This window comes from Protopterus annectens, chromosome 2.part0 (genome assembly GCF_019279795.1).
Source record: "Protopterus annectens isolate FY-2018-M chromosome 2.part0, PAN1.0, whole genome shotgun sequence".
Lineage (NCBI taxonomy): Eukaryota > Metazoa > Chordata > Ceratodontiformes > Protopteridae > Protopterus > Protopterus annectens.
The window spans coordinates 1,276,655,882-1,276,683,506 of NC_056728.1; the positions used below are offsets into that span (position 1 = coordinate 1,276,655,882).

The 27,625-nt window shown below is 42.2% G+C and overlaps 1 protein-coding gene across 3 annotated transcripts in view; it reads right to left on the reverse strand.

Annotated features, from left to right (window-relative positions):
* The window catches only part of FAM13A (family with sequence similarity 13 member A), a 2,572,531-nt gene that overhangs the window by 377,428 nt on the left and 2,167,478 nt on the right, over positions 1-27,625 (reverse strand). The window lies entirely within an intron of this gene.

Below are 27,625 nucleotides of genomic sequence, written 5' to 3' on the forward strand. Positions count from 1 at the left end.
AATGGCATCTGTGGGCTATTCACTTCTTCAGAAAAGGAAGATGAACCACTGATACACGCAAGCAAAAGCAGATCCATCTGCACTGGCTCTACCCAAGACAAAACTGCCACTCCAAGGAGGGAAGCATTACTTCCTTATGTCTACTTTCTATATTAGTCTCCCAAAAGGAAAGTAAGAAAAGAAAATACTGGCTCAGGAATGAGAATAATCACCTTGTAAGAAGCAGTGGCAAAAATAAGGGGGGATCTGACTCCAGAGGTGTTAAAGGTCGTCACCAAGCAACAACAAAAACCAGTAAAATCCAATGGTTTATTCGATACACTCTAGCGCCTTGGCTACAGTAAGCCTTCAAGGAGTCTTAAAGGAGTGTTAAAGAAGGTCCCCTGACCTGCAAGCCCAAAGGTCCAGGACCACTAAGAGGAGTCAAAGTCTCAAGAAAGGGAAATAGATAATTTTTAAAACTTTTTATTTTAATTTTGTTTTAACAGATAACCCATACATAAATTTTATAACCACCAAGCCTGACAGTAAACAGCAGTAAAGCTCTCATAAACAGCATGGGAAGCAGCTTTCTCAATGTAACGGCTTGATCAGTGAGATCTGGGCCTCATTCTTCAACTGAGAACAAAGGGCAGAAGTTTGGCCAGGAACCTAAGGCAAGGTGACCATTTTGTTACAGGACCTAAACAAGGACACTCGAGGGCTGCCCTGGGAAGCCAGGTCTGCAATCCCATCCTCCTGGCCCCCAGGGGAGCACAGATAGGGCTGCTGTGGTGTCTCACACCCAGGCCCATCCATGGACATTGGTTTGGCCTCCCATCCCTCACCTGGCACCATGGGGATGTCACTCTGTGAACGGCAGCACCCAGGAGGCAAGGGGCCACATAAGTGGCGCACGTTCGTCTGCATCTGGAGCCGCAGAGGAGAGGGATAGAGGAGCACCACGAAATGTTTGGAGATTTGGGGACCCAGGTCCACTGCTCTTGTGAGTTTGAAAGCCCTAGGTGCAGGGCAAAGGGGATAAATCCTGTCAAGGAAGTCTGAATGAGAGACTGTTTGAGGCCTCACAGGCCAGCAGAGTTCCACGAGGCTTAAAGGATCGGAGAGAAGCTCCCTCCCTGAGAGGCTCCGAGAACATGGGTGACACTGCATGATTTGGCAGCCTTCAGGAGATATGTAACCCAGGAAAAGAGATCTCTCACCTGGGTAAAAGTGGAAGCCCTGAAGGAATCCATCCAGATGGAAGTCTGGAAGAGTGACAGAGAGAGAGAGAGGCAGAAAGTGGCTGGGCTCGGAGAGCTCCTGCCTGCGTGACAGGGTTTAGATCATGCCCCCCCCTCCTGGATGGACGTCCTTAAGGGCATGACTGCTGGACAGCTGCAGTGCCTTGAGAGTAGGGTCAGGCAGAGGTCCTCATGACAGAAGTCCTTAAGGGAGCACTGGGCAGATGCTGGCGGTACCCAGTACTCAACAGCATCCCTGAAAAATTGCAAAGTTCCCAGAGCTGCTCTGGATGGGAAAGCAGGGGGACTGTCTGCCCTGGGAAGCCATGTCACTTTTCAGACTAAGAGATTCAAACGGTACATTCTTGCATCCCAAATGCAACATTCCGGCTTCCAGAACAGTGACTTCCAAACTGGAACTGTCCTGGAAAAAACAGGCCGATTGGTCACCCTGACCTAAAAGAGAGACTGAGGCCCAATAAATGTAGTCTGCGATAACAAGGATAACTAGTACAGACTGACTGTGGCTCTATAAGGCACTGCTCTGTCACAACTGAGAATTGTGTTAACCTGGAACTCAAAGAAGGCTTCTCAATAGCACAGAGCTTTCCCACACAGATCCAGAAAGAAGCCCATCAAGTTTAAGTGAAAAAAATATATTTGCTGGGCAGCAAGGAGGGGCTAGTAGTCACCCAAAGGAGGACATCCCTGGCCTGACTAAGGGAGCATTCGCAGAATGACCCAAAGACTTCAGCCTAAAGGCATACTCACTCACTTACTACATCTCTGAACTATTCAGACTGACAGTGACCTGGAAGCCAATGGAGAAAACATTAACACCTCCCCCTCTTGTTTTGATGATGGTGGCCTAGTAGGAGAGGACAGGACTATGATCCATCAGTAGGGCCTCACATCTGAAGACCTAGCCCTGATAAGGTCTACCAAACTGTGGGGCTCAAACTCAAAACCAGCCCTAAGGGGTCCAAAACCTGTGGAAAAGCCACTTTAGCCTCTAAATTCTACAGCTAAAACACAAACACGGATGATAATTGGTACTCCAAGGAAAGGGGGCAGCATTTTTACCCAGGAAAGGTACTGGTGATCAAAATGAGTTCAGTCAGCATTCAAGCCCACGATACCAAGCCTAGGGGACCTGGGACCTCAATAAGAGTAATCAGCAAGGAGAAGCAAAGACTCTAAGACCTGCAACATGCAGCTGTTGAGTGGGACATTACTACTTAAACAAAAATAGTCATTAAAAAAATCCACCAAAAGTGATTTTCTTTACTTACCAACAACTGCGTACCTCAGCCTTTCACCTTCAATGGATCACACATTCTGCATTACAATCACAATTAAATATACTTCACAATTGCTTATTACATTGCTAAATCATTATGTAATGTAATATAATTAATTAGCCTTTTATACATATTTCATTAAATTCATCTTTAAATAACATCTTTTAAGTTTATTTCATGATTTAAACCGAAGGGGAATCAAAGTCTTGAACCTTAAAATCATTTGGCCTTCTGCAGAGTAATTAAGTAAAAATAAGACACTGGCCTCTGCTACTACTTTGGATATTGGAAATTATTTGAGTGTTATTGGAAAAGACAGAATTCTTTTTTCAGAAGCTACAGCTAGTGAGTGGGATAAAATAAAATAGGGTTTAAAAATAGGGTAGAAATAAAAGAAAAAGAGATATGGTTAGGAAGTAAGACTTATTTACAGGGGTTGACAAAAGGTTAAAACACTGAGGAATAAAGGGAATTTCACAGAACAAAAAGAGGCACAACTCCAAAGTGCTAAAGAAAAAATACGGGACTATCTGGAAAATATGCATTAGATTAAAAAGACTGCTGTTAAGCAATTTTGTTTTTATAACTTCTGAGCACAAAAACATTTAGCATAATGCCTTTGTCAAGAGAAAGTAGAAAGGGTTGCCACCACACTTACGGAGCCTATAAGAAAAATATAGAAATTCTGTGTAGGTGTTACAGATATTTTGGAAATTTTATGCAAATGTGTAAAAGCAAAGAAATATGGAAATCATGATAGAGGACAGGTATAAACATCTATGGAAGATTTAAGTATGTCAAAGCTAGAGGTTCAGGAGGCTCAAAAATTAAAAGTCAAGATAAAAGGAAATTAAATAAAAGTGTGATGTATAATCAGAGGGAAAGTCTCCAGGAACAGATGGTATTCCTGTGGAAGTTTGGAAGTTAGGAGGGAAGAAAGTAATGAAGATCTGGAAGGTTTTTTTGAACATTATTTTAAAAGGAGGAGAAGACCCATCATCTTGGAAGAAAGCTGTGGTGCTTGTAATAACTAAACATGGTAAAGTCTCATTAGAACCAGCTTTGTATAGACCCACATCAATTTTAAACCAGGATTACAAAGTGTTTATGTCTAGAATAGCTAAAAGAATGGCAAAGGTGTTGTCAAAACTGATAGATGTGGATCAATGTTGTTTTGTGGAGGGGAGGCAAACATCTGACAACATTAACAGAACAATGATGATACAAAGAGATGCAGAATATAAGAAAAAAAACAATGTTGTTGGTGGGTCTTGGTGCTGATAAAGCATTTAACAGAATAAATTGGGATTTTATGAATAGGGCAATGGAAGCCATTGCATTCCCAGATACAATACTAAGGTTAATTAGAGGACATACAGTGGATATAAAAAGTTTACACACCCCTGTTAAAATGCCAGTTTTTTGTGATTTAAAAAAATTACACTACAATTACACCACAATAAATAATTTCAAAACTTTTCCCACATTTAATGTGATCTATAACTTGTACAATTCAATTGAAAAACAAATCTGTTAGGGGGAAAATATAAAAAATAAAAAAAACATACATTAAGCTGGATGCATAAGTGTGCACACCATTAAATTAATACTTTGATGAAGCACCTTTTGATTTAATTACAGCATTCAGTCTTCTTGAGTATACATCTGTCATCAATTAGAGATTCTGATTAACCCCAAATAAAGTTCAGCTGTCCTAGTAGGATTTTCCTGACATTTACTCAGTTGCCTGCTACAGCAAAAGCCGTGGTTTGCAGAGGGCTTACAAAGCATCAAAGGCATCTCATTGTTGAAAGGTATTAGTCAGGAGAAGGGTACAAAAAATTCCACAGCATTGGATATACCATGGAACACAGTGAAGACAGTCACCAAAAAGTGGAGAAAATATGGGACAACAGTGACGTTGCAAAGAACTGAACGTCTCTCCAAAATTCATGAAAAGACAAGATGAAAACTGGTCAGGGAGGCTGCCAAGAGACCTACAGCAACACTGAAGGAGTTGCAGGAATTTCTGGCAAGTACTGGTTGTGTATTGCATGTGACAACAATCTCCCGTATTCTCCATATGTCTGGGCTATGGGGTAGGGTTGCAAAACGGAAGCCTTTTCTTACAGAGAAAAAGATCCAGCCCAGCTAAAATTTGCAAAATACAAAAGCACGTGGGAAAATGTGTTATGGTCTGATGAGACCAAGGTTGAACTTTTGGCCACAATTCCAAAAGGTACGTTTGGCGCAAAAACAACACTTTGCATCACCAAAAGAACACCATCACCACTGTGAAGCATGGTGGTGACAGTGTCACGCTTTGGGGTTGCTTTTCTTCAGCTGGAACTGGGGGCTTTAGTAAAGGTGGAGGGAATTATGAACAGTTCCAAATACCAATCACTTTTAGTCCAAAATCTTCAGGCGTCTGCTAGAAAGATGAAGATGAAGAGGAATTTCACCTTTCAACACAACAATGACCCCAAACATACTTCCAAATCAACAAAAGAATGGCTTCACCAGAAGAAAATTAAAGTTTTTTTAATTGCCCAGCCAGAGCCCAGACCTAAATCCAATAGAAAATCTGTGGGGCAACCTGAAGAGAGCTGTGCACAAGATCTGACAGATTTGGAACGCCTTTGCAAGGAAGAGTGAGCAAATATTGCCAAGTCAAGATGTGCCATGCTGACAGACTCCGACTCAAGAAGACTAAATGCTGTAATTAAATAAAAAGGTGCTTCAACAAAGTATTAGTTTAAGGGTGTGCACACTTATGCAACCAGCGTATTGTACGTTTTTTTATTTTTAATATTTTTCCCTCAACAGGTTTGTTTTTCAATTAAATTGTACAGGTTATAGGTCACATTAAAGGTGAGAAAAGTTTTGAAATTATTTATTGTGGTCTCATTTTTTTAAATCACAAATACCCGGCATTTTAACAGGGGTGTGTAAACTTTTTATAACCACTGTATGAGGGATCAGAGGCAAGAATTAATGTGGGTGAGTTCTTCTCTGACAAGTTGCGTCTGAACAGAGGTACCAGGGAGGGCTGTCCTCTTTTCCCTTTATTTGCGTTACATTTAGAGCCAAAAAAAAAAAAAAAAAGACTCCGAAAGGTAATCAAGAGAAACTGGCTTTATTAGCAGGCAATACTATTTTGTAACTGTGGTAAAGGACATTACAAGAGTTTCAATACTCTCTTCAGGGTAAAAAATGAATGAAGATAAAACAAAGGCTATAGCTGAAAATTATGTACTCTCATGTAAGCTGGTTCAGCAATACACACATTTATGGGGGCACAACAAGATGAAGTTTAGGAGTATTGATTAAAAAGGCTTCTGTTATGGCAGCTAAGGGTATGTGGGAAAAGACTAAAAATAGAATACAAAAATTGAGAAACTGAAAGCTCTTGTTTATGCATGTGGATAAGACGCAAGCAGTGAAAATGTTTTAGTGCTTTTAGTTTTATATATAGGTCAGGCATATTTTTATCAACCAGCGGAGAAGTTATGGACAATAATTAATAAAGAGCTGAAGAAATTTATCTGGGAGGGGAAGAGGGCAAGGGTTAAGTGGGATAAGTTGATACTTCCAATAGAGCAAGGTGGTAAAGGATTACCTGATAACACCTACACAATTAAGGCTCATATATGTACCATAAGCACAGTTATAATTCAGTTGGAAGAGATAATGATGAAATGGGGTAAATATTCAAGAAATAAATAGAATACTGGATTTTTGGCTGCAGACCCTTAAGGAGAACAATCACATTAAAGAATATCATATTTATAAAGTAGCAGAAAATATTCTAAGACCTAAACCAACACGAGAATGAAGAAAGGAGATTTTGCTGATATGGATGACCAAGTGGGGGTACATAGAATAGGCAGGAGGGGGCTGGAAATTACTGGAGAAAACTGCCAAAGGAACTAGGGTATTGGAAGCAAATTACTATTGAGGAAAACATAACCGAATGGGATGAAACAAGAAGACATCTGGACTGCAGGTTAGAGAATGTCTTCCCTACCAGGGACTGATAAGAGTATAGGCAAAAAGAAAGTGATAGGGGAGTCCAAAGCAAAACACCTGCTATGGTAAAGGATTTAGTTGAATGTAGAACATAAGCTGCAATTAAAAAAAGGATAATTATTAGGACAAATAAAATACTGCACAATAACTATGAAAATCAAACAGAGGAAGTTAGAAGAGACTGGATAAGCAATTTACAAAGGGAACAATGGGAGAACATACGTACGGCTCCCAAGTATGCAACAAAGTCTAGAAAGTTTAGGATTTTTGCTTGGAAGTGTTTGCACATGTATTTTTTATACCCAAAGCAGACTGCAAAGAATTTTTCACCATGGCATATGTTGGAAGTGTGATGGAGAAGAAAGAGGTAAATGGGACATGTTTTGGGAGTATAATGAGTGGGCAAATTTTAAAAAGTCCATAGAGAGTACTCTGTCAGAAATATTGGGTAACAAATGGGTTTAACTCAGTAAATGATTCTTTTAAGTTGGGACACAGGATCTGAAATGCCTAGACATAGCAAGGCTTTGTTACGTTTAATTCTGGTGGCTGCCAAAAAGGTAATTACTAGAAATGGAAATCAAAGTCTAAACCAACTGAATCTGAAATATTAAATACTGTAACAGACATAAAGGAACTGAAGTGGGATCTTTTGAAAAGGGAAGGAGAAATGACAGACATAAATGGAACTTGTGGGAAGAACAATATACATGCAGAATAATGTTCTGGAGGAGGAGGGTTGTTTAAGGGAAGGCAGAAATTGAGTAATTAATGTAATGCTGGACTGAGAGTCATACAAAGAACTTATGTGATGTACAACATATGCAACTGGAAACATGTTAATGTGGTTTGTTTTCTTTTATATTAATGTGTTTGCTTGTGTCTTAAGTAATAATTTAATAAAGGTGTAAAAAATCATTTTATCTTCCATTGACAAACATATAGCTTCCAAATTTCCTCCCCGAGCAAGTATGGTTCCAATAATACAGCAAAAAACAAAGCTGCACAACTTCCACCTTGAGAATGTAATACATGCACCGCTGCTTATGAGAAGTTGAAGTAGAATTTACTAGGTTTTGTCAATGGAAAAATAAATAATTTTAAGATATAAGAAATTAAATTCATGTACTCACCATAACTATATGCATCTGTGTTGTCCATTTTCATTCTTCAATGATTAGGGTATCAGATCCAACATCAGATCTAATTCAGCCACATAAACTAGACTTCTGGATCCAGATCAAGAGCTCCTCGCTCTATCCATAATGCCCCAGTCAACTAGCAATACCTCAGAACGAGTTTTCTGCCTTACACATCCTAAGACAGGGCAAGAAGAAAGAAAGAAAGAACAGCACAGCTGTGGCTCAAACCTGGAATAAAAGGTTTCACAATATCCACAAGGTCACTCTAGAAGACAAAAGGACGGGGAATGGAGAGTGGGGAGTTCAGGAAGAATAAAAATGGACAACAAAGATGCATGGTTATGGTGAGTATATAATTTTAATGTTTGATGATGCCCTTTTCATTCATTCCTCAATGAATGGGACAGAGTCCCCACATATATGAATCTTGGGTGGCCCTCGTGGAAGGATATTCCGGAGAACTGCAGAACCAAAAGCAGCTCTGCTTCTGGAAGTCAAATCTAGTTCGTATTGAGCAATACAGGTATGAGCATTAGACTAGGTAGCTGCAGACCTCCCAAACATCCCGAATTACTCGGTATTTACCGAGTTTTGGGGTCCAAACGAAGGGGTGCCACGATTCCCGAGTGGCACCCTCTTCATTTCTGATTTCTTTGCTTTTGTTTTTTTATTTTTTTAAATTTTCACGCTGTCGGAGCCGACGTCATCCCGTGTGTGATGACGTCAGCTCCATCAGCACTACCAGCCAGTCGGAATTGAGCTCAAGGTGCTCATGTCATAATTTCCAGCTGGCTGCGAGCAGGCGGGAAATGCTTTGAACTGTTGCTGCCGAGGATGCTGGTTTTGAACCGTTGCTGCCGAGGATGCTGGCTTTGCTGCTTCAGAGCAGAAACTGCTGACTTTGGTGCTGCCTGTCATTTCAGACAGAGAATGCTGCTGAGAGGGACTTTGCTTCTGCAGTATTGTTGCTGCCAAGCCGAGAGAATAGGGACTTAATCTGCTGCCATTTCGTATACTGACTAGGTAAGGAACTGTGTGTGTGTGTTTGAAGTATAGTTCTGTTAAGCTGAATGGCAATTACTTCGGGCATTTGCATTTGTGCTTAAGTGTAGTTCTTTTAAGCTGAAAGCATTTGTACCTAGTACTCGGCAGTCTGATAACTTCATTGCTTTTCAACCAAAGTATGTTAAGAACTAAGAAGCTGTACTTGCACCCGTTGCTTTTCTCGGCAGATTTATTAATGTCGGCTGTGTGTGTGCAGATTTGGTTTTATTAACCTTAGCTCGGCAGTCTGCATTTAAGTGTAGTTCTTTAGTTCTGTGAAGCTGAATAGCATTTTTTTTATTTAGTTCTGGCATTTGCATTTGTGCTTAAGAAAGACCAGTGTAGTTCTTTTAAGCTGACCGCATTTGTATTTTGTACATAGTGGTCAGCACTCTGATAACTTCATTGCTTGCTTTTTCATAGCGGGGTGGTGGGATGTGTTTCTCGGCAGAGATATTAATGCTCGGCAGTCTAATAACTTCATTGCTTGCAGAGATATTGTGCTTACAGAGATATTATGTGTGAGCTAAGAAGCTGTATTTGCATCTAGTGCTCAGGTCAGCAGTCATTGCCTGCTTTTTCTCAGCAGTCTGATAACTTCATTGCAATTTCTTCTGGCATTTATGCTTGTGTAGTTCTTTTAAGCTGAACGCATTTGTACCTAGTACTCGGCAGTCTGATAACTTCATTGCTTTTCAGCAGAAGTCTGCATTACTGCATGTTAAGAAGATGTATTTGCATCCATTGCTTTCATTGGCAGATTTATTAAGGTCGACTGTGTATGAGCATTCCGTCTCTGTATTTTGTGGATAAGGGGGACAATTACTCTCTCTCTCTCAAAGGGAGAAGCAAGTAGAAATATCACTCTAAAACTTTGATTGTTTTTTCATTTGTTTACAGAGGTTGGTGGTCTTAGAAACGTGGGATGACTTTTAGCCTATAAGTAAGAGTACATTTAGAGGTTACAGTTAGCAAAATATTTCCATGTAAACAGTACAAATATTTAAATCGTCCATGAACTGGGTCTTTTATGTTTCTTTTTCTTGTAATGTAATATTGAAAGCAACTGGTGTGCAGTGTGCACCCTTCCTTGCTTTATTGGAGAGACGTAATGATCTTCTTTTTTAATATAAATATCCAAGGGTTTTGAACAGCAGAATCAGAAGTGCTTTGTGCAGTGTTATTGATATCCCGACATGTGAGGCACAGTTTAAATAGAAAAAAATGTATAGAATTTTGTTGCAATGTTTATGGACTCCTTTTGGTATTGTCTACTTCTGAAGAGCTGTGTTTCAAGGAGGAGAGTTACATATCTGGGAATTTAAGTATTTCATTTGCACTTCCAAGAATTGCTGTAGTCACTCTCCCATTACCCGCTTAATCCAGTTCAGGATGACAGGTGAGAACTGGATGGGAGGCTCACATATCCAATGGGAGATGGAGACAGAATAACCCCCATCTGAATCTGAGCTCAGAGGAATTTTACCTCATTGGCTTCTGAAAGCTGTCTGGAGGACTGAATGGAAGAGGTGGTTGATTGTCTCTCCTTGGTGTTCCTTGGAGAAAAGAGGAATGCAGATGAGGAGAAACCAGTTGAATGGTGAACCAGGGTGAGTGGGTTTGAAGAGACTTGGACAGAAGAACAGTTGGAATCTTCTGCTAGACTCCTTAGCCTCCGAAGATGATTTTATACATTTACTGGGGGCTTGAGCCCCTGAAGAACTGGAAGAAGGTGGCAGCATAACCTTAAGCACCACTTTATTACCTCTATCACCCTAGAATTAAAGGCAGCACAAATGGATCAGTCAGTGCTGAGGTGTGATGCTCCAAGGCAGTAGACGAACTCCCTGAATTGGAAATCATATGCCAACAGGAACAGCACTTTTTAAAGCCTTTTGGTGTTTTGGCCATTTTGAAAAAAATCAAAGGCGTGGGAGGGGGGGAGCAAAGATTTTTTTTTTTTTTAATTAAGCGGCCTACCAAGAGTGGTACAAAGAATATCCTTTAAAGGGTAGAAAGGCTAAGAAGAAGAGACCGGTACCAGCTATGGTACAGCAGAACTACCAAAAGGGAGGAAAAAGGTAATAAAAAGCAATAACTGGAAGAAAAAGTACAGTTGTGTACACTTACCATAAATGTAGATGTTCGAGTACATTCACTGTTGCAGTCATTACATTTGGGTAATCCTGCTGGCAGGTTGCCCTCAGTCGGCCTGAATTCCAAAGTCCTGGGTCCTGCGTTGGCTGCTATCACCCCTTCCCTGACGTCAGGCCATCATGGGTATAAAAGATGCAGCCGACGCCATTTTCTTTAGTTTTTCTTGCCCCAGATGTCAGGTGCCCCCTAAAAGGGTAGCCAAAATTTATATATGTATAAATGCATTCACCAATATAAACTTTACCTTCATCTACAAGCAAATACACCACATAGGTTTTATAAATCAGAGAAGGACAGATAGGTACCATCAGAAGAAAAGGGGGATGGCGGGTGGGTAACCTGGACTGCAACAGTGAATACACTCTAACATCTACATTTATGGTAAGTGAACACAAAGTACAGTTGTGTACACCTACCATAAATGTAGATGTTCGAGTGTCTTCACTGTTGCAGTCATAACTGTAGGGTGCTCCTGCCGGCAGGCAGCCCGAGGTCGGCCAGAATCCCAAAGTCTGGGTCCGGCGTCGGCTATATAAGCTAGTATCCTGACGTCAGGACGCCTTGGTACATAGCCCTCAGCCGACGCCATCTTCTCCAGCCTTTCTTGCCCTAGATGTCAGAATGCCCCAGTAAATCAAAAATGAATCCAACAAGGAAACACAAATACACCACAAAAGAGAGAAAAAGAGGGGATAGGAGGGAGGGAAACCCCGACTGCAACAGTGAAGACACTCGAACATCTACATTTATGGTAGGTGTACACAACTGTACTATGTTCTTCGTGTTTCACTGTTGCAGTCATAACTGTAGGGTGGAATCCCAAAGCAGTGTAGAGAGGGATGAGGCTTAGATAGAAGAAGGGGAGGCAAGAATACCCTGCAAGACAGCAGAGGCAAAGCCTGCCCTAGACTTAGAAAACAAAGGGAGATTGTAGTGCTTGGAAAAAGTATGCACTGAACTCCAAGTGGCAGCTTCCAAGATATCCTTGGTAGGTACTCCTCTGAGAAAAGCTGTAGAAGTAGCAGCTGCTCTGGTAGAATGACTTCTAATGGTTCCAGGAAACTGTTTACCATGATGAGAGTAACAAAATCTAATCCCATAAGCAATCCATTTGGAAATGGTTTGTTTAGAAATAGGTTTTCCCAGTGAACTGGAGGCAAAAGAAACAAACAATTGATTAGACTTTCTGAAATCTTTAGTCTTGTCCAAGTAAAATCTTAACTGTCTGTGCACATCCAATGAATGCAAAATCCTCTCCCCTTTATTTTGAGGATTTGGAAAGAAAGTAGGAAGGTGAATTGTCTGATTCAAGGCCACTTTCGAAATCACCTTAGGCATGAAAGTAGGATTGGTCCTCAAGGATACTCTGTCCTGATGGAAAATAAGGTATGGTTCCACAGCCATAAGAGCTTGCAACTCTGAGACCCTTCTGGCAGAGGTCAAAGCTAACAAAAGAACAGTCTTCCAAGATAGAAACTTAATATCTGAAGATGCAGCAGGCTCAAAAGGAGGCAAAGTAAGTTTTTCTAAAACATAATTAAGATCCCAGGCAGGGACCGGAGGGGTCCTTGGAGGCCGCAAATTCTTAGCCCCCCTCAAGAACTGTTTCATCAAAGGATGTGAAAAAACAGGAGGATCAGAACTGAAATGCGCAGAGATAGCAGAAGCATGAATCTTAATGGAAGAAAATGAAAGTCCCTTAGATAAAAGCTCCGAAAGGTAAAGCAAAATAGAGGAGAGATCAGGAACCTGAGGATCAGAACCTCGGTCCTGCATCCAAATAGAAAACCTCTTCCATTTAGAGGCATAAGATTTCCTAGTGCTAGGCCGTCTAGCTTCCAAAAGAACATCCAAAACTTGTTTGGGAAGACTAGAGGCAATCAAATTCCCTTGAAGAGCCAAGCTGCCAAGCAAAGGGTCTTGAGGTTGGAATGTAGTAACTGACCCTGATGCTGGGACAGAAGCGAAGGGTTCAGTGGAAGAATCCAAGGAGGCCCCGAGAACAGGAGCTTTAGAGTCGGATACCAAAATTGTCGAGGCCAATTTGGGGTAATCAAGATGAGGAACTTGGGCTTGTCCTGTTTTATCTTCAGTAGTACCCGAGGCAGTAGAGGAAGAGGAGGGAAGGCATATACTGACAGACTTCTCCAACTGAAAGACAGGGCATCCACTCTCCATGCTGTTTTGTGGAAGGACCTGGTGCAAAAGCGAGGCAGCTGATGATTGAGATGGGATGCAAACAGATCTATCTGGGGACATCCCCAAACTGCAGTAATCCTTTTGAACAAGTTGGTGTCTAGCATCCATTCATGAGGATCTGAAATGTTTCTGCTCAGGCTGTCTGCTAAAAGATTTTGTTTTCCTGGAATGAATTGAGCCTGGAGATGCAGATTCAAATTTAGAGCGGTGTCCCATAAACTCATAGCCAGTCTGCAAAGGGGGTAAGAATGAGATCCCCCCTGCTTGTTGATGTACCACATGACCGTGGTGTTGTCTGTGCGAATTAGCAGAGGCCCTGGTTGTAAAAGGTGCTTGAAGGCCAAAAGAGCATTTTGAACTGCCAACATCTCCTTCAGATTGATGTGCCAGTGAAGATGGTCCTTTGTCCAGGTTCCCTGCTGGCAATTGTCTAGAAAGTGTGCTCCCCAAGCATAATCCGAAGCGTCCGTGGTTAGGATTTGAGTAGGTTGAGGGAGACGAAAAGGTTTTCCTTCGTTCAATAGGCATGCCCTGGACCACCAGAGGAACTCCTTCTGGAGGCAGGGGATCAGAGGAATCAGAATATCCAGATCGTGATAATGCTGTGACCATACACTTTTCAGATACCATTGAAGCTTTCTCATGTGAAGCCTTGCGTTTGGAATCAACAGAATGCAGGAAGCCATGTAGCCCAGAGCCTGCAGGAATTTCCTTGCAGTGAGCTGAGATAGTGTTGCCAAGGTGTTGAAAGTAGAAGCCAGCTGAGTTTGTTTTTCTGGAGTGAGGTAGGCCCTTTGTAAGGTTGTGTTTAAGAGGGCTCCCAAGAATACCATTTGTTGAGAAGGGATCAAATGTGACTTTTTTATGTTCACTGAGAATCCCAGTAAGAGGAGAAGACGTTGAACGAAGTCTAGGTGTTGAAGCAGAGGATCTTTGCTGTCTGCCTGAATAAGGCAGTCGTCCAAATAGGGGTAAATCTGAATCCCCTGAAGTCTGCAGTAAGCCACTACTGGTGCCAGGCACTTGGTGAAGACTCTGGGTGCAGTAGATAAACCAAAGGGCAGAACAGAGAATTGAAAGTGCCTCGAACCTGCCTTGAACCTGAGGAATTTCCTGCGTTCTTGTCTGATAGGGATATGCAAATAGGCTTCCTTTAAGTCCAATGTCACCATCCAGGCGTCTTGAGAGAGCATTGGAAGTAACTGTTGCAGAGTGAGCATCTTGAACTTTGGAATTTCCAAAAAGGTGTTTAACACAGAAAGGTCCAGAATAGGTCTCCAAGAGTTTTGTTTTCTGGGAACCAGAAACAGCCTTGAATAAAATCCTTTTCCCATTTCCAAGAGTGGAACAGGCTCTATGGCTCTCATGGCCAGAAGAGCATCCACTTGAGTTAAGGCCTCTGACCATTGAAGTTTTGGCAGATCTGGCCAACCGTGAGTCCTTGGCAAAGTGTCAAAGTGGAACTTGTAACCTTTTAAAATCACATCCAATACCCATTTGTCCTGGGTAATATGAGTCCAATTCCTGTAAAAGAGACAGTTTTCCTCAGAGAGGGCGTCCAGGTAAAGAGGTCCTGAAGCCCAACCGAGAGAGTCATTGAGTTTGTTTTCTTTGAGATTGGGATCTGTCTTCTCCCTTCTAGGTGAAGAAGCAGTCCATTGTCTAGAACTGTACGAGGTCTGGCCTTGACCACGACCTCTGGAGCGCCTATATCTTCCCCTTTGAGGCCTGTCAGACGTGGGAAAGGACCAATTTTAGAGGGCCAATTCCTGGAAAATCTAGGAGGCTGAACCTGCAAGAAATCTTTACAGTCTGCATGGACTTTGCCTTTTCTTCCATCTTTTTAATAACTTCCTCAGCCTTAGACCCAAAAAGAACATCATGTTGAACAGGGGCATCTAATAACTTAGCCTTAACCTGTTCAGGCAAACTTTGTTCACGAAGCCAGGCATGTCTCCTAATCACAGTACCAGAGGCAGCAGCCCTGCAGGAAGCATCCAAGGCATCAAAACCACAATGTAAGCTATGCTTGTTAACCTGTTCAGTAGCATGCAAAACATCCTGAAGTTCCTTATCCTCTGCACAAGCAGGTACGGAAGCAAGCTTTTGCTTTAAAACAGACAAAAGAAATTGCTGGTATTTAAACATATGGCCGATACGGACTCCCATGGGGAGCCATCAAGGCCCACTATTTTAACTGCTGCAGGACCTTCGGACGTCGCTCCTTCAGATGAAACTGGCAATTTAATGCCCTAACAGATAGGGTAGCAGAAGTATATACCTTTTTACCCCACCTGTCTAAAGCACGAGAATCCTTCTCAGAGGGAATAGGATTTTTAGAAGTAGCAACCTTAGCAGCCTTAGAACCCTGAGAAACAGTTTCAGGGTCTGCAGAAGGATTTTTAAATAAAAATAAATGAGAGTCAGGAACCCTATAAAATCTATCAGGCTTAGAAGGAGCAGGAGGCATGGAATCAGGATTCAAATTAGCCTCAGAAAAAGCATCATCTACAATGTCCAAGACAGGAGGGATAGCTAAAGGCCTATGCTGAGGAAGAAGAAGAAATTCTCTAAGCCTCTTTTTGGAAGCAGAATATTCCTGTCCTTCCCAATGAAAATGTTCCCTCATCTCATGCAAGGTTTCCCCCTCAATAATTGTTTTTGTGTCTTGGGAGTGGATTCAGAAGCAGCTTGAGCTGAAACTTTAGACTTAGTAGGAGTCTTTGTCTTTGCCTTTGCCTTTGAAATAGTAATGTGAGTAGGCCTGAAAACCCCCTCAGAAGCCGGTACCTGCACAGCGGTTCCGGACCCATCTGAAGGAGCGACGTCCGAAGGTCCTGCAGCAGTTAAAATAGTGGGCCTTGATGGCTCCCCATGGGAGTCCGTATCGGCCATCGGTTCAGAAGCGGCGGACGACAGGGGCTGCAAAAGCGCCTCACTGACGACAGCCGAACCGGACGCTGGCTCCAGCTGCAACGAGTCCTGTTTGGACCTCGGAGGCCTGTCTTTATCTTTGCGCTTCTTTTGAACTCCGGCAGTATCCGACGACATTCTGTAATTGAAGCGTCTGCCAAAATAATTTAAAGCCCAGTCGTACCTGCGTTTGATAGTACGAGAGTTGAACCTGGCACAGAACCGACAACAAGAAACGTCGTGGTCAGGGCCTAAGCAAGGTAGACAGTAAGAGTGGAAATCTTTATGAGGTATTTGTTTCCCACACGCTATACAATTATTAACTTTTTCTGACATCGGAGGAACAAGAAAAAGATTCCCCAACGGGGTACTTAGCTTTGAGAAGAGAAGTAACAACTTCGGACCGACAACAACCAAGTATGCTGATCGAAAATCGCCAACCAACGTTTTGCGAGCTGCTTTCCACCGCACGGCAAGAAAGACTGGAGAAGATGGCGTCGGCTGAGGGCTATGTACCAAGGCGTCCTGACGTCAGGATACTAGCTTATACAGCCGACGCCGGACCCAGACTTTGGGATTCTGGCCGACCTCGGGCTGCCTGCCGGCAGGAGCACCCTACAGTTATGACTGCAACAGTGAAACACGAAGAACATCTGTACTATGTTCTTCGTGTTTCACTGTTTCAGTCATTACATTTGGGTAGCGTCCCAAAGCTATCGATGGGAGGCAGGAGCTAAACAGCATTCGGAGTGGCTATGAGGCTCTGCAGAACTGCTGTGGCAAAGCCTGCCCTGGATTTACAGTAGAGTGGCAGATGATAGTGCTTTGCAAAGGTGTGCACTGAACTCAAAGTAGCAGCCTCTAAAATATCCTTGGTTGGTACTCCCCTGAGAAAGGCTGCTGAAGTGGCTGCAGCTCTGGTTGAATGTGGCCTAATGCCCTTACGCACTGGCTTGCCATGGTGTAAGTAGCAGAAACGAAAGCAGTGGCCTATCCACTTTGAAATAGTCTGCTTTGAGATCGCCTTTCCTTGTGATCTGCAGCATATGTCACTAGTAATTGCTCCGTCTTTCTGAAAACTTTGGTTCTGTCCAAGTAGAATCTAAGCCGTCTGTGTACGTCCCAAGAATGCAGAATTCTCTCCCCCTTGTTCTGTGGATTTGGATAAAAAGTTGGCAGATGAATAGTTTGGTTAAGAGCCACACTGGACACCACCTTAGGCATAAATGTTGGGTTTGTCCTTAGAGAGATCCTGTCTGGATAAAAGGTTCCACAGCCATGAGTGCCTGTAGCTCTGAAACTCGTCTTGCAGAAGTTATTGCTAGCTGTTTTCCAAGATAAAAACTTTATATCAGCAGTAGCAACTGGCTCAAAAGGAGGCAGGGTGAGTTTTTTCCAAGACATAGTTGAGGTCCCATGCAGGCATTGGTGATCTTCTTGGAGGCCTTAGGTTTTTGGTTCCCCTGAGGTACTGCTTTAATAAGGGATGAGAAAAGATTGGTTGCTCTGTATTGTAATGAGCCGAAATGGCAGAGGCATGAATTTTAATAGATGAAAAAGATAGGCCTTTGTCCAGCATCTCAGTTAAGTATTGCAAAATCTGAGGAATATTTGGCACAGCTGTATCAGTTCCTTGTGCCCGTTTCCAAGCACAGAATATCTTCAATTTTCCAGCATAAAATTTCCTAGTGCTAGGCCTTCTGGCCTCCAAAATGACATCCATTACAGCTTTACTGAGAGGTGTGATTTGTATGACTATTTTATTCGCCATGCTGCCAGGTTTAAAGTCCTGAGTTGGCTGTGCAGGATCTGATTGTTTTGCTGGGACAGTAGATGAGGGATTTGAGGTAAGGTCCAAGCTGGGTATTGAGACAAGTTCTTTAGGATTGGAAACCAGTACTGACGGGGCCAGTCTGGGGCAATCAGCATCATTTTTGGCTTTTCCTATCTGACCTTTGGGAGTACCTTGGGTAGGAGAGGCAGTGGGGGAAAGGCATATACTGGTAGGGTGTCCACTTTCCATGCTCGTCTGTTGTAAGTCCTTGTGCAGAATCTTTTTAGTTGTAGTTGTGAGGGGAGGCAAATAGATCTATGTCCGGGCATCCCCATTTCCTTGTTATCATGCTGAAGACTTGTGGATCCAGCTGCCACTAGTGGGGATCCAAGAGATTTCTGCTTAGTTCGTCTGCCAGAGTATTTTTCCTTCCTGGCAGGAATTGTGCCTGCAGATGTACTTGGTAAGATAATGCTGTGTCCCACAAAGTCATGGCTAGTCTGCAAAGGGGGTAAGAATGTGTGCCCCCCTGCTTGTTTATATGCCACATGACCATGGTGTTGTCTGTCTTTATCAGCAGTTGTCCTGGGTGAAGTAGGTCTTTGAAGGCTGTCAGAGCATTCTGAACAGCTAGCATCTCTTTTTGATTGATATGTAGATGCATTTGGGTTGCGGACCATGTGCCCTGAATGCATCTTCCTGCCATGTGGGCCCCCCAGGCATAATCTGATGCGTCCGTTGTTAGTGTCTGCCTGGCTAGGGGTAATGTGAATGGCTGCCCTTGTTTTGGTGACAAGCCTTTGCCCACCATCGAAACTCCTGTTGCAGGCAGGGAATGAGAGTAATCATTATTTCCAGGCTGTGGCAATGTTGAGTCCAAACACTTTTTAGGTACCATTAAAGTTTCCTCATATGCAGTCTTGCACATGGAATTAGTAGGATGCAGGATGCCATGAAGCCTAAAGCCTGCAGAATTTTTCTTGCAGTAAGTGGGCCTTTGTTGCCAACATTTTGAAATAGGTATTCAGTTGCCTTTGTTTGTCTGGCGTGAGATAAGCCATCTGGGCAGTAGTATTTAAGCTTGCACCCAGGAATATTATCTCTTGAGAGGGTACTAGCTTTGATTTCTTTTCGCTGACTGTGTACCCTAGGCATGTTAGAAGTCTTTTCACAAACGCCAGATGTTGCAGAAGAAAGTCCTTGTCCTTTGCTTGAATTAGACAATCGTCCAAGTAAGGATATATTTGTATTCCTCTTTGTCTGCAGAATGCAATTACTGGTGCCAAGCACTTTGTAAAGATCCAGGGCACAGTAGATAAGCCAAAGGGCAGTGCAGAAAATTGGTAATGCATTGAGCCACCCTTGAATCTGAGGTATCTTCTGCATAACTGTCTGATTGGGACATGAAGGTATGCCTCTTTTAGGTCTAGAGTCACTAGCCAAGCGTTTTTGCCCAGCATGGGCAGAAGCTGCTGCAAAGTCATCATCTTGAATTTTGGTATATCCAGGAATGTGTTCAGAATAGATTGGTCCAGTATTGGTCTCCAGGTCTTGGCCTTTCTGGGTATCAAGAACAGTCTTGAGTAAAATCCTTGTCCCTGCTCTTGCTCTGGTACTTGTTGAATGGCCCCCATGTCCATGAGGGATGAGACTTGTTTTTGTGCCTCTGCCCATTGATTTCTTGGCAGATATGGCCAGCCGTTTGCCTTATGACGGCATATGGAAATGGAATTTGTAACCTTGTGACATGATATTTAGAACCCACTTGTCCTGGGTTATAATGCGCCAATTTTGAGAAAAAAGTGATAATTTTCCCGCTAAGGGTGCTGTCAGGAGATAAGTACTTGGTGCAGGCACTGCATACCTCGCAAGTGTACCTCATTACGAGGAACGTACCTCATTTGGCGTCTTAAAAAGTTCATGTTCCTCGAAGTTCCTCAAAGTTCCACATTGAAAGAGTCTGTCACACATTCAGTGTTAGGAATTTTTTTTTAAGTGAAATCAATGGTAAACAGAAATTATTCATATCAATTCATTAAAGGATCTTCTTTATAAGTAAAACCAGCATATTTTAACCATCCTATGACCTTCCTAGTTGAAGTTGTTAGTAAGCCATTAGTATGTGTTCCACATTTTGCCCATTTGTTCCACATTATGAAGGCAAGTGTTCCTCATTTTGGCAATGGAAGGTTGAGAGCTATGGCAGGCAGGGGGAAGTCATTGGGACTGTTTCCTGTATGGCTGTGATTTGTCTTCTCCAACTTTAGAGGTAGAAGCACCCCATTGCTTTGACCTGTAGGAACCTTGCGCCTGGGATCTGCCTCTAGGGCATCTGGATCTGCCCCTTTGAGGTCTGTCTGACACAGGAAAGGACCAATCCTTGGTAGGCCCGTGCCTACTAAACCTAGGTGGTTGTACTTGTAAAAAGATCTTTGACAGTTTGCATAGATTTAGTTTTGTTCTCCATTTTCTTTAACACCTCCTCTGCCTTAACACCAAACAAAGTATCATGCTGTAAAGGTGCATCTAATAATTTAACTTTGACATGATCAGGCAGATTTTGTTCCTTTAACCAAGCATGCCTCCTAATTACAGAACCCTTAACTGCAGCCCTGCAGGAGGCCTCCAAAGAATCAAAACCACATTGCATAGTATGCTTTCCAACTTGTTCAGCTGCATGTAATAAATCCTGCATTTCCTTGTTTTCTGCACATTCAGAGTTTAATAACATTTTCTGTTTAAGCAATGCCATGACATGTTGCTGATATTTGAGCATATGAAACTGACAGTTTAAGGCTCTTATAGTCAAGGTAGCAGATGTGTAAACCTTTTTTCCCCATCTATCCAGCGCCCTAGAGTCTCTGTCAGAGGGGGTAAGGTTTTTTGCAGCGGAAGCCTTAACTCCTTTGGGACTCTGTGAAATAGTTTCTGGGTCTGCAGCAGGGTTTTTAAAAAGGAATTTATGAGAGTCAGGAACACTGTAATATCTGTCAGGCTTAACAGAAGCTGGAGGTAAGGCGTCAGGGGTAAGACTAGACTCCGAAAACACATCATCTACAATATCTAACACAGGTGGAATGGCTAGTGGCCTGTGTTGAGGTAGTAAAAGGAAATCCCTGAGCCTCTTTTTAGAGTCTGAAAAATCTTGGCTCTCCCAGTGGAAATGCTCCCTCATGGTATGCAAGGTTTCCCCAAAAGAATAGTCCTCTGGAGGAGAAGCTGAAGGTATATATTCTTCAGCATCAGAATCCTCATGGGGGGAAAGGAATATTCCTGATCAGAGGAGGAATCAGAAGAAATAGAAACCTGATCTGAAGATTCATAGATCCATTTTGAGCATCTGTTTTTTTGGGCATAGAGGCCTGTCCACGTGGCTCTTGAGTTTGTTTCTTTGTTTTAGAAAGTGCTTTAGTCTTTGCCTTTGAAGCTGAGGTTGGTTTAATGTAAAGATGTTTAGGTCTGAATACACCCTCAGAATCCGGTGCCGCCATCTGAAGGAATAGTATCCGAGGTGCCAATACCTTGAGCTTCCAGCAGCATGGCCGACTCCACGTGGGAGTCGATAGCGGCCTGCGACTCTAAAGTAGCCGGCGTCAGGGGCTGCGAAAGCGCCTCACTGAGAACCGGCGACTGGCTTAGGAGAAGCTTTGTCATCGGTTTTGGGCCTCGGTTGTCTATCTCTCTCCTTTTCTTTGCGTTTTTTGTGAACTCCGGTAGTCGGATGGCTATCCGACGACATTTCTGGATAATTAAACCGGCGTCCAAAATAGTTTAAAGCAAAATCATACCGACGCTTAATAGTGCGTTGGTTATATCTAGCACAAAACCGACAACCAGCAACATTGGGATCAGGGCCTAGGCAAGGAATACAGTAAGAATGAAAGTCCTTATGAGGTATTTGCTTCCCACAAGAAACACAATTATTAACTTTTTCTGACATCGGTCTGGAGCAAGAAAAAAGTTTCCCCAACGGGGTACTTAGCTTTATTGAAGACTTCGGATCTGAAACTCGAACAAGAAAAATCTCAGGAGTCGGACGACCTGCACTTGCAAACTACTTCTACTTCGGGCACCGCATGGCAAGAAAGACTAAAGAAAATGGCACCGGCCGCATCTTTTATACCCCCGACAACCTGACATCAGGGAAGGGGCGACAGCAGCCGACACAGGATCAAGGACTTTGGAATTCAGGCCGACTAAGGGCAACCTGCCAGCAGGATTACCCAAATGTAATGACTGCAACAGTGAAAAATGAAAAACATCTCTAGTATACAACAGTTAGGAGAGAGAGGTGATACATTGAGAGCAGAAAATATGAAAAGTTTTAAAAGAAGTAATTGCTCACAAAAACTGCAACATTAACTAAAATAGCTCTCAGACAGGAATCCACATCTGAGCGAGATGGTGGCAAAAGAGATCTGATGTACTGCTAACTGACAGGAGCATTATGCGTACAGGAAGCCACTCTTGAGTAGGATCTGAAAGTCTAGTGTATGCAGCCGAGTTGGATCCGATACCCCAGTCATTGAGGAATGAATGAAAAGGACATCATCAGATACACTGCATCCGTTATTTAAAGAAATTTAATAATATAACATAGGGTCATAGGTAGGTAACTAGGCTATCTGCCCAAAGGCATTTATAAGCCTAGCCAGAATGTGTTGGCTTTCGCCGCCCCCTTAGATTAGTTCCCTGTGCCTCTGTCCAGCAGAGCCACTGAAGTGATCACCGGGGTAAACTTTCTGTTTCCCATCCACTCATCAAGGTTTCTCTTGAAGAGTGCTAGTGAGGAGCTCTGCCTAATGTAGATTGGAATCTTGTTCCAAAGCATGGTAAGTCTCTGGGACAGGAATCTATCCCTCCAGCATGTCCTATTTATTGTTGTGGTGAGGTTTAGATCCCTAGAGCATGTCGCTTGAGGGGATAAGGTTTTCTTTAGTTGGAGCATGTCCATCAATTCTGGGTTGGACATGGCCTTATATGTCAGGCAGAGATCACCTCTGAGCAGACGGTATGCAACCGAGTACAGCTGGAGTTTCTTCAGTCGAGCTACATAGGGCATCTGTTTGAGGCCAGTTATCCTCTTGATGAGGTACTTCTGTGGTCTTTCCAGCTGTTGCAGGTGTCTTGTAAGGTACATCCCAAATGGGGCATTGTACTCTATGATGGGTCTGATGAGTGATGAGTAGAGGGGCACAATGACCTCTTTTTATCTGGATGCAAACCCTTTTGTAATTAGATGGGCCACACAGAAGGATTTTCTAACCACTTTAGCAATTACTTGGGTCCCCAGATTCCTTATTACGTTTTCCATATTTAGGGGACTAAGATCTATGTGGTAGTTTGTGGGTACTTTGTTATTTCCAAAGGGAATAACTATGCACTTTCTGGCATTTAGCTTGAGGCCATGATTTTGACACCAGGTATCCGTCTCAGTGAGACCCTTTTGGAGGATGTCTGTGTCAGCCGGTGAGTCAATTATAGCCCCTAGTTTGCAGTCGTCTGCAAACTTGGTCAGCCATAGTCCTCCTGTGCTTGTCTGTACCTCTGAGAATTATATGCCAAACAGGAGGGGTCCTAGGACTGAGCCCTGGGGAATGCCACTTGTAACCAGTTTAGAGTCAGACCTAGCTCCCGCAACTCTCACCATGTGGGTTCTGTCCGTGAGCCAACTGGAAACCCATCTTGTGACATAGGGGTTTATGTTCAGGCTGGTGAGCTTGTCTATAATCATTCACAGCACACGATAGTCACAAACAAGAAACTTTTAATGAAGCTTTCAGGTTTACACCCTTCATCAGCATACAAAATCACAACACATTAACACATTTAAATAGAGGACCATTATAATCACATGATTAAGCCAGCCATTCAAAGGACCACTATAATTAAATATGCAAATTCAATTTAAAAACATCTAATAAAATTAATTTTCATGCAGTTACTTGTTAAAAGCATAATACATAAGTATAAAAAAGTACAAAAAACTGTTACATATATATATATATATATATATATATATATACACATAGAGAGACAAATAATTACATCTACACATTTAGAAATACTATACACTTAATACTATAAATTTTCTCTCTGCCTCTTGGTCAAAACTGGTTTTAAACTGACTGTCTCATTAAGGCCTGGATACTTATCAGCCTGTAGTCGCACTATCCACTCATACTCTTTTAGCAACAAAAGATTATCAATATCACCCCCTCTAATGCCCAACTGCAGAATAGATATACACCTAAACTTAAATGCATGTGTCTGAAAATCATGCAGATGCCTGTATAGCCCATTTGTCTCAAGCTTTCTTTTTATTTCAGATCAATGTTCTATTATCCTATCCTTCAGCTTCCTAGCTGTTTTCCCTATGTAAAATGCACTACATAGGGTGCAGGTAGCAAGGTAAACTAATCTAGTAGAATTACAGTCTGCTCCACAAAAAGTCAAACCGTTCACCTGTTGTAGGATGCTGAAAGCTACTATTAGTGTCGATATGTCAGGGCAACAGACACAATTATAACATTTAGATGTATTCATCTTCGCTCAGACAGGTGATATTTCACTTTGAAAGTCTTTGTAACATAGCATCTGTTTAAGTGTCTGACCATTTCTGAACGCATACTTTGGTGTCGGACCTAACAGATCTTTCAAATCTGGTTGGGCCATTAATATAATCCAGTTTTTTTCAATAATCTTACAGACATCATATGTATTGGCATTATAGGTAGTAATGAATCTTAAGACACTACTATCTTTTGTCCTATTCATTTCAACATGCACTGTCTGTTCTCCTCGCTGGTATGTCTGCTCTGTTTGTAATGTGGTTAAAGAGCCAAAAACTGGTTTGTATAAACTACTTCTACCTTGTACAACCTGTTTATAGGTCATATTAACATCCCTTAATAGATATCCATTATTAATAAATTCTTCCATCATTTTCTTAACCTCATACTCAAAGACATCATTCTCACTAGTTAACCTGCTTACCCTTACTAGCTGTGACTTTAGTATACTTTTATAGACATGTCCCGGATGCATACTAGCTGTATTCAAATATCTAGCTGCATGCACATCTTTTCTATGTATCATCGTCTGTAACTCATCACATTTCCTATACAACTTAACATCTAAGAATACAACATTATCCTTAGAAAATTCATTTTAAACTTGAGAAAATTTGTCGTAGAATTCAAATACAGCAAAAAACTTTCCAATTCACTTATTGTACCTGTCCATACAAAAAAGCAATCATCAACAAATCTACAATAACAGTCCAGTAGATGTTTAAATTGATTCCTTTCATTCAATATGTACTGCTTTTCCCATATATATAGGACCAAGTTCGCAAACGTGTTCGCTACTGATGTACCCATATCTACTCCTGTTAGTTGTTGATATGGTGCATTATCAAATATAAAGATATTTTTAGTTAAAACTAAATCTAACAGGAGACAAATATTTTCTATTTCACGTATTTGTTGGGTTGATTTATAGTATTAAGTGTATAGTATTTCTAAATGTGTAGATGTAATTATTTGTCTCTCTCTCTCTCTCTCTCTATATATATATATATATATATATATATATATATATATATATATATATATATATGTAACAGTTTTTTGTACTTTTTTATACTTATGTATTATGCTTTTAACAAGTAACTGCATGAAAATTAATTTTATTAGATGTTTTTAAATTGAATTTGCATATTTAATTATAGTGGTCCTTTGAATGGCTGGCTTGATCATGTGATTATAATGGTCCTCTATTTAAATGTGTTAATGTGTTGTGATTTTGTATGCTGATGAAGGGTGTAAACCTGAAAGCTTCATTAAAAGTTTCTTGTTTGTGACTATCGTGTGCTGTGGATGTTTATGGTATATAGTACTTCTGGAGTATTTCTGCTTTGAGCTTGTCTATAATACCAGAATGGGGAATGGTGTTGAAGGCCTTTGCGAGATCTAGGTAGGCTGTGTGTACTACATTTCCCTCATCTATAACCTTGGTAATTGTCTCAAAGAATTCCACCAGGTTTAGGAGGCATGATCTGCCGTTAAAGCCGAACTGGGTTGGGTCCAGTGTTTGGAGGTTCCCAATGTCTCTGTTAATGAGTTCCATGATGATGCGCTCCATAGCCTTGCAGACCAAGATAGTCAGGCTTATAGGGCAATAATAACCGGGGTATGTTGTGGCAACACCTTTGTGGAGAGGAATAACTGTTGCTGTGCACCACTCTATGGGTACGTAGCCTGTGGAGAGGCTGAGTTTGAACAGTGTGTTTAGGTGAGGGGTTAATTCGTCTTTGAGCTCATGTAGGATGCAGCCTGGTACACCGTCCGGTTCTACTGATGTTGTGTTTTTGGCTTTGGAGAGGGCTATTTTAACCTGAGTGTCTGTGATTTCAGGGGCTCTACATTCTTCTGTTATGGATAAGGGCCCTTTTGTGGGTGAGAGGGGGGGTGAAGTTTGCATGAACCTGCCTGCCAGGATGTTTGCAATATCGGTTAGTTCAGTGCATTTTGTGCCATTCTGCACTAACTCTGAGCAGATCTGAGCATTGCCACTTAGATTCTTGACATAGCTAAAGAATGCCTTGTGGTTATCTTTGGAGTCCTTGGCAAGTTTTCTTTCAAAGCTCGCCTTGGGCGATTTTATGAGGGATCATAGTTTCTTGCTGATACTGATCAGGGATGTCTTCCCTTCTTGGGATTTTACTCTTTTCTGTACTAGTTTCCTCCTCCTATTGTATAGCCTGTTTATGGCAGGGGTCCACCAGACTGGTTTCCTTTTCTTGGAGGAGTGAATCTTGGTTTTGCTTTGGATAGCACGATCCATGCATTCTTGTAGGTGCCCATAGAAATCATTAGTAGAGGATTTTGTAGCTTGGACAGCGTTATCCTTTAGCATGGGGGCTTTGAAACTTTCCACCTCTGTGTTAACTAACGTGAAGTTTGCTTTTGAAAAGTTTTTCACGGTGGTTTCCTTGTCTGGGGGTGGTGGCGGAATGTGGATATCCAAAGTGATTTGTTTATGGTCAGATCTAACCAGTGAGGGATTGACCTCTGGTGTGGTACACCGGTCGCCCATGTTGGTGATGACCAGGTCCAATATGTTGTCACCTCTGGTGGGAGTGTTGACCAGTTGTTCCAGGGCGTTTGAGTTTATAAATTCTTGGAAATGTTGGGCAAGGGAGTTATAGTACTTGAGTAGTTCTCCCAGTTAATGTTTAGGTAGTTGAAATCACCCAAAATTAGGGTGTTTGGTAGGATCTTTACGTTACCCAGTATTTCCAGAAATGCGGAATGGGGGTCCTGGGACATGGTGGGTGAGCTGTAGCAAGCTACAATTTGAATTGCAGTTTTGCCCGTTGTTAGTTGTACGTGGATAATCTCTGAAGTATCGTGCTGTGCCACTAACCTGGAGATGTGGATATCCTTGATGAATATGGATACTCCCCCGCCTTTTATATTTCGGTCCGGGTTCTGTGGCCGAAATGTATGGTATGAGTTGTAGCCTGGTAGTGCTGGGGTGCTCTCTGGAGCCTTAAACCAGGTTTCTGTTATTGCACATATATCGATTTTCTCCATACTGAGGAGTGCCTCGAGTGTGTGCACTTTGAGGTTTAGACTTCTGGCATTGAGTAGTATTACCCTCAGATTTTTGTTACTTGTGCTACTTATGGTGGTGGGTTTGTCTTTTGAGCCTTGCCTAAAAAAGGCAATATGGGGGTGGCAAGAGCCTTGGCCAGTATTCGAAAGCCTAAGGGTGACAGGTGCAAGCCGTCTCTAGCGAAGCAGCGTGGCTTGTCGGGCATGTCATCCCAGGCAGGCA